Genomic DNA, 8,421 nt, shown 5'->3' on the forward strand with positions numbered 1-8,421 from the left:
TATGCAGGCCATTTATAGTTTTCTTTGTGCTTCTGACATCAAAATCTAACATTTTGTTTTTTTTTTTCTTTCTTTCTTTAAAGTTTTTTTTTTGTTCTGTCTCTGCCTTTTTGTTCCGTAGAGCTCCATAGCTCTTGCTATTCGGAAGATGCTCCCAGTCGAACCATTCCTCGAGCACGACGACACGCCACATCGTCACTGACGCCGAATGCCCGGATGAGAAGCTGAAATTTCCTGATCCCAAATCCTAAGCCCCGTCCATCCTTAAACATTGTTAACTAACCTCGAGTCACCACGAGTACGCTGGCTTCTACCCCCCTCTTACTAACCGTATAATAAAATGATATTGATTGTATATATCACAAAGAACAATGGCTCCGTAAAGTGTTATACACGCCTGCCAAATAAACGAAATTGGAAAAAAAAAATATTTGGTCTACATAATATTTACAAAGTGATGATTTTCATTAACCATGATAACACGATTCAAGCTTGGAATTTCATCCCATAGCTCATATTTCCATCCCATCAAAAACAAAGCAATGAAAAGGAATTTGGTTTGCTTCATATTTAAGTGATTTTTTTCTTTTTGAGCACGCGTGTTAGCAACAATAAGCGACTAGATTCGTGCTGTATTTCTTTGTTTTGCGATGAGATGAATAAATGTTCATTGAGATGGAAAACGGAACAGTTCCCCTATATAGTGCTTCAATAACATAGAGCTTGCTGATGTCTAATAATCTTTCCGTTTCAAGTGCATATGGAGAATAGGATTTGTTTTCATCGGGGAACCTTTCCCGATGAATACAAATCCTGTTCCGTTTATACAAAGATGTTAACGATCATTCAGTAATTTGCGTTCGATCATTTAGTAGTTTGTCAATAACACATTCCAGAAGCTGAATTTCAAAATATGTTGTATGGTGGACTTCTAGTGCGAAGGTTTTTCTACAACTTTGCCTAATGGTTCGTTATTAGAGTTCAACTAATAACGGAGTTAGAGCGCTAGTTGCAGTAACTTAAACTAAATGATTGGAATTAGAAAAGTTACTGAAACTATAGCTATAACTCCGTTACTAGTGGAATTCAAACAACGAACCATTAGGTAGAGTTGTAGAAAAACCTTCGCACTAGAAGTCCACCATACAACATATTTTGAAATTCAGCTTCTGGAATGTGTTATTGACAAACTACTAAATGATCGAACGCAAATTACTGAATGATCGTTAACATCCTTGCGTTTATATACTTGAAAAATAAAGATGATTAGACGTCGACAAGCACAATAATGGTGCAAACTTACAGAATCCTCAAATGCAACGAAAAAATGGACACAATGAAAAGCTTCTCTTGTCATGTAATGCTCAACAATGGGCCACATGTAGTGTATTCTATGAAATACTTCGCGGGCTGCAGGAAGAGGCTTGGAGGGCCGTATGTGGCCCGCGGCCCTCACTATGAGAATCACTGATATGCAATGTGGTAGGTAACATGAAATCTGATTGTTCGCTGCAGCAACATAATTTATTGGCAAGAATGATCGTGTAAATTGAATTAGACTGTACCATTTTGGTACAGATTTATCATATTAAAGCATGTCATTGCAAAAAATAGCGTGCGCAACTCGCACTCATAGTATTTAACCAACTCTGCAAGCCTTGTATACACGTACAACTTATAGTTGGAAGTTGGATAAACGTACAACTCGTGCTGAAAAAATCTTTTTGCAACTAGTTGTACAAACGTTTTCTTCCCAAGCGTGTTGGATCATCAAAATTATGGATCGAATGACCAAAGTTATGGATCAGATGATCAAAATTATTAATCATATTACGCAAATTAGAATTTTCATGGGACAAAATATATTTTTTTACGGATTATTTTCCAAAGATTTATTCTTCTTCTTCTTCTTATTGGCATTACATCCCCACACTGGAACAGAACCGCCTCGCAGTTTAGTGTTCATTAAGCACTTCCACAGTAATTAACTGCAAGGTTTCTAAGCCAGTTTACCCTTTTTGCACTCGTATATCATGAGGCTAACACGATGATACTTTTATGCCCAGGGAAGTCAATACAATTTCCAATCCGAAAATTGCCTAGACCGGCACTGGGAATCGAACCCAGCCACCCTCAGCATGGTCTTGCTTTGTAGCCGCGCGTCTTACCGCACGGCTAAGGAGGGCCACAGCACCCCATAGTCAACCTAAAAGTATTTGGAGATTTCATGCTGCGAGTCGTCCACGCAGTAAGTAGAGTAACAATGTACAGTGGCCGTCAACAAAAGCCGAAACCGAAGGGATCATACTGTGGAAGGGGAACCTTTTCGTCAACCTGCGCCAGCAAGCGAACGGGTTTGTTTCTGCTGGAAAGAACTAGGTCATCGCATTTCAGACTGTGCGGTATTCGAGGCATTTTCGGTAGATGATCGTTGGAAGTTTGTGCAAAGGAACGGACTGTGCCGGAGTTGTCTGAACGCTCACGGGAAAAGGAGTTGCCGAAGCGCGTCGCGGTGCCCGATTGATTCCAGTCGATCCAGTTCTATCGTCCGGCCTTCTCGAGGGATGTCAACAGTGCAAAATCACGTACATCGCCAATACAAGCAAGCTCTACTTTTCCGGATCATTCCCGTCAAAATTTCCGGACCACTAGGAACTATCGAAACTTTTGCGTTTTTGGATGATGGCTCGGATCTTTCTCTTATCGGAAGCGGACTAGTAGAACAACTAGGAGTCGACGGTTGGGAGAAACCTTTGTGTCTGAAATGGACAGGGAATGTTACCAGAGTGGAATCGGAATCGAAACATGTGCGAGTTGTGATCCAAGGAATGAGTAGCCAGCAGAGATTTTCCCTCAACGATGTCCGTACAGTTAAAGAGCTAACGTTACCACAGCAAAAACTGAACTATAATGAACTGTCGCAACACTACCGACACCTGCAAGGATTACCGCTCGCTAGTTACAGCAAAGCAATTCCGCGTCTATTAATCGGCGTTAATAATGCCAGCTTGACCGTCCCCTTGCAAGTGAAAGAAGGAAAAAGGAACGAGCCTATAGCAGTGAAGACAAGGTTGGGCTGGTGCATCTTTGGTGGGAATGACAATAAATCAACACACTCACTAAACTACCACAGCTATGAATGTTCCAGTGATCAGGAGTTACACATTATAGTGAAAGAATATTTCGCGATGGAAGATGCAGGAGTCCAACCGTCAGTGGCGCTTGAATCAGAGAACGACAAACGGGCTAGGAAGATAATGGAACAAACGACGAGACGAGTAGGTGAAAGGCTTGAAACAGGACTTCTGTGGAAATATGACGTCATAGAGTTCCCGGATAGCTACCAAATGGCAGTTTAACGACTTGAGTGTTTGGAGCGAGAAATGATGCACAATCCAGCATTGGCGAACAATTTGAAACTGCAGATAGCTGAGTACCAACAAAAGGGATATGCACATCGAGCCACAGATGCTGAAATCATGCAGGCAGGCAGGCCATACCCAAAACGAGTATGGTACCTTCCTCTAGGCGTTGTTACAAATCCACGGAAACCCGGTAAAGTGCGGATAATATGGGACGCTGCAGCCAAAGTTGACGGCATTTCATTAAACACCATGTTGCTCAAAGGCCCGGATCAGCTTAAGTCACTACCAGCGGTCCTTTCACGATTCAGGCAGTATAAGGTGGGTATTTCGGCTGGAAAGGAAATGTTTCACCAGCTCACAATTCGTGAACCGGACCGTAACTCTCGCTTTTTATTTCGAAACGACGCAACAGGGCTGGTAGAAACCTTCATTATGGATGTAGCAACTTTCGGATCTACATGGTCACCGGCTTCGGCACAGTTTGTGAAAAACAAAAATGCCAATGAGTTTGCAGACGTTTTTCCACGAGCAGTTGAAGGAATTCTAGAAAATCACTACGTGGATGATTATCTCGACAGCTTCGAGAGTGAAGAGGAGGCCGAAAAGGTTTCGCGTGAAATACAATCGATACACGAAAAGGGAGGATTTCAACTCCGCAATTGGCTGTCGAACAGTACGAAAGTGCTTCATGGACTTAACGAGGAAGACCCGATGGCAAGCAAGAGCCTCTGCTTCAGCGAGACGAAAAATGGTGATCGTGTGCTTGGAATGCTCTGGAAAACGACCGAAGATGAGCTGTGTTTTTCTATGAAGATGAAGGATGAGGTTCAGAAAATAATAGATAGCGGTGAGCGGCCAACTAAGCGACAAATGTTGAGATGCTTGATGGGGATATTCGATCCGTTGGGACTGTTGAGCGTATTCCTCGTTCACGGCAAGATTCTCCTGCAGGATGTGTGGCGAGCTGGAATACAATGGGATGAAAAGGTGCCAGAGGAGATATTCGGGCAATGGACAAGATGGACCAATCTGTTTCCTAAGATCGAGAGCTTGAAAATCCCACGATGTTATTTCGGAGAAGCAAGTATGCAACTATATAAGGAACTTCAACTGCATGTTTTCGTTGATGCAAGCGAAGCAGCTTTTTCTGCTGTGGCCTACTTCAGGGTGATCAATGGTGAGAGGGAAGCAGAATGTTCAATAGTCGCCGCTAAAACAAAGGTTGCGCCACTGAAGCCGCTTTCTATTCCCCGCTTGGAGCTGCAAGCTGCTGTTCTAGGCAGCCGTTTGATGATGTTTGTGCAGGAGAATCACAGTATCCAAATCAAGCAACGTTTCTTATGGAGTGATTCTGCTACAGTGTTGGCTTGGTTAAGAGCCGATCATCGCCATTACAAACAGTACGTAGCGTGCAGAGTAGGGGAATTACTGTCGACAACAGAAGTAGAAGAATGGAGATGGGTCCCTAGCAAGCTAAACCCCGCGGACCCAGCAACCAAGTGGGGAAAAAAAGCTTGTCCTGAATCTACCGACGCCTGGTTCAAGGGACCTCAATTTCTCCAACTTCCCGAAGAGGATTGGCCGCAGCAGAACAAAACAATAATCCATTCAGAAGAGGAATTACGACCATGCTTTGTTGTACAAAGTTCAGATATCCCGGAAGGTGTGATAAATTTCACGCGATTTTCAAAGTGGAGAATATTATTAGGAACAGTGGCGTTTATGCATCGATTTGTGAACAACTTGAGACGCAAGAGGAGAGGAGAAAAGTTGAATCTCCAATTCCTGTGCCAGGAAAAGCTCAAAAAGGCAAAGAATACAATAATGCGGATAGTGCAATGGGAGGAGTATCCAGACGAAATAGCAGGATTCTCAAAAGGATGAAATGATGTAAATCCAGTGGTTTATATCAGTTGACCCCAACCATTGACGAACATGGAGTGCTACGGGTTGATGGGCGAATCGGTGCTGCCTTCTACGCGTCTTTTGACGCCCGGTTTCCCGTAATACTATCACACAAGCATTCTGTGACGAAGTTGATCATATACGATTTTCATCGGGCACTTCGACACAGTAATTCGGAAACAGTAGTTAACGAAGTTCGACAGTTCTACCACATTTCTAAATTGAGGACGTTGGTGAAACAAGTTGCGACTGCGTGTCAATGGTGCAAAATTTCGAAAACGGCGCCGAAGATTCCACGAATGGCGCCACTTCCAGTAGCTCGCTTATCGCCATTCACTCGACCGTTCACTTACACTGGTATCGATTTCTTTGGGCCTTTACAAGTGAAAGTAGGACGAAGTCTCGCTAAACGTTGGATTTGCCTGGTCACGTGTCTGACCACTCGTGCGGTTCATGTGGAGGTCGCCTACAGTCTTTCTACTCCATCGTGTGTCAAGTGTGTACGTCGCTTTGTCTGCCGCAGAGGAGCACCAGTTGAAATCTACAGTGATAACGGCACAAATTTCCAAGGTGCCGAGCGGCAACTGCGGGAGCAACTCAAGGAAATACATGGTGACTTAGCAGCGACAATTACCAACATCGCTACAAAATGGATTTTCATTCCACCTGGAGCACCTCATATGGGCGGTGCTTGGGAGAGGATGGTTCGATCGATTAAATCTGCCATGGAAGTTGCTTACAACAATGATCGCAAATTGGACGACGAGGGACTCGAAACCTTGATCATTGAAGCGGAAAGTATAGTGAACAGCCGTCCGCTCACATACCTACCTGTAGACGCTGCCGAAGGTGAAGCACTTACCCCAAACCACTTCCTGTTGGGTAGCTCTACAGGTGTTCGTCAACCTGCAGTACATTTCATCGATCCTTCCGCTGCTGTGAAAAACTCATGGAACCTTATACAACATCAACTGGACATCTTCTGGAAACGTTGGGTTCGAGAATATCTTCCGATGCTGACGAAGCGGATGAAGTGGTAGGAGATTTGGTCCTCATAGTGGATGGAGACCGAAGGAATGGCTGGACTCGAGGAAGGGTTAAAGAAGTCATCACAGCAAAAGACGGTAGAGTTCGACAAGCTGTGGTTCAAACTATTTAAAAGAGGAATATTTCGTCGACCGGTATCAAAGCTGGCCGTGTTGGAGGTTGAGTTGGGTGGTAAAACTGGAACCGATGGCCAGTGTTACGGGGGGGAGGATGTTGATGCCAGCACTGCTCCGCCGTGTCACCGCAACTGACCTGTGGGGTGCACCGGTCTGAGATGTCAGTAAAACGTCAGCCGAAGAATGATTGGGAGAAATGAAAATAAACCGTCATCTATGTTTGTGAATTGGATGGATGAATCGAACGTGTACGTGGTGGAGTGGAAATAATTAATATTTATAGTTAATTTGTTTATGCCTATGTCTATTTACAGTGAATTCCTACAACTACAATTTAAAATACTTATACTTATACTAAAAATCCTTATCACAGTTTGCTATCACAGATAGATATTGAAAATTTCAAGTTGTAAGTGCAACCATTCTTTAAATCTAACCTAAAGCTAAACACATATTTTTCATAGACTAGCGTAGACGAACTATAGTAGACGAACACAGAACAAATTTGAATTGGCTCAAACCGAACAATTGTAAGTAGTCAACTTGTTGGATTGTTAGATAGCACTAAACAATGAAATAAATATTCCAGCTTAAAGCTGTTTTCACGCCCAAACGGAGTTTCGTGATCTGCTAAAAGAAGTCGGAAAGGCCAATTTGTTCTCGGAACACATTTCTTAATAGCATTTTAGCATTTAGCATTTAGCAGTTCGCACAAATTCGTAGGTGGTACAAGCCAACACTTTTGTATGAGAGTAGCATCACTTTCATCCGTTACCACAGATATTGATTTGGGACTAATCACTAACTCTTAGATGGAAGTAATGTACTCTCCAATAGTCGAGATCTGTCCTGGCCACGTCCTTGCGAATACTGAGGAAGGGGAAGGATGGTTTGTTGGACACCTACTTAAGAAAGATGCAGAGAACTCTACGACCTCTCACAGGCAGTGTTGGTAGAATCATGCTCAAATCTCACTCACCGAAGACTCATGCGCGGGCTGACTCGCTTGCGATTCTGTATGGAGAGCATCGCGCATGAGTTTTTCACGCAGAATCGCATCATTTCGCTCTTTCGCCGAAAAATGATTTCGTTCCAAAAAGTGTCTATACCCAATAGACGCGTATGTTATGTTTATGTATGGATTTGTTATCCATTATTTAAAGCAAAAAAAGTTATTCCGATGAATTTAAAAAATAACAGCACGCAAAAATCACGCAATGATGAAAATCGCGAGTCGAATCATGGATGATTCCTGGGCCGTGAGTCGGGAGAGAGTTGCATCTCGCTTGATTTGAATAGTGGATGAGATTTGAGAATTTGAGTTTTTACCAACACTGCTCACAGGTGCCGCGGGAGGTTTTGGGATTGTGTGGAAAGGTTATAACAGTAGGAATCGTTTTGGTATAACGTGAAACACAGAAAGAACTAAGATAGAAATACAAAGTAGGAAAGGGACGAGCCTGGAATTGAACCCACGACCTCCTGCCTATAAGGCAGAAGTGGTAGCCACTAGACCACCGAGCTCGTCATTTTATTTCCATTTCTTAATAACTTATATATTTAGACTATGGACTATGATAATGCGTATTCTACAATAGGTTTAACCATAACCGGTCATGATTGAAGAAAACAATAATTCTGTTAAACAACTGTACATTACCTCTGAAAACTATAAAATGCAATAACGAGTTATTATCTGAACTTGTTAACAGGACAGGATGTATTGACATGACAGTTTTTTCTAAAGAAATTTTTTACAGCTTAATTTTGTAAGCGACAAACATAGAATACTGCGGTGAAAATATTAATGATTATCATTTATTCTTACGAAGACCGGGGCTGGTATGGAAACATCGAGTTTGTTCATTAACATTGATTAAACACATGATACAAAAATACGGATCGTGTGTTTTAAGTGCATGAAGCCGCATCGTCAAACAAAGATATCATTCATATCACGTTCCGACCAAATTCAGAAGAGTATTCCG

The 8,421-nt window shown here is 42.6% G+C and overlaps 1 long non-coding RNA gene across 1 annotated transcript; it reads left to right on the plus strand.

Moving 5' to 3' along the window:
* Positions 1-6,747: 6,747 nt before the first annotated feature.
* Positions 6,748-7,106, plus strand: LOC134214730 (uncharacterized). Its single transcript, XR_009979887.1, has 3 exons — positions 6,748-6,842; positions 6,898-6,963; positions 7,023-7,106. It is a non-coding gene; the product is annotated as an uncharacterized LOC134214730 (long non-coding RNA).
* Positions 7,107-8,421: the final 1,315 nt, after the last annotated feature.

This window comes from Armigeres subalbatus, chromosome 2 (genome assembly GCF_024139115.2).
Source record: "Armigeres subalbatus isolate Guangzhou_Male chromosome 2, GZ_Asu_2, whole genome shotgun sequence".
Taxonomy (NCBI): domain Eukaryota; kingdom Metazoa; phylum Arthropoda; class Insecta; order Diptera; family Culicidae; genus Armigeres; species Armigeres subalbatus.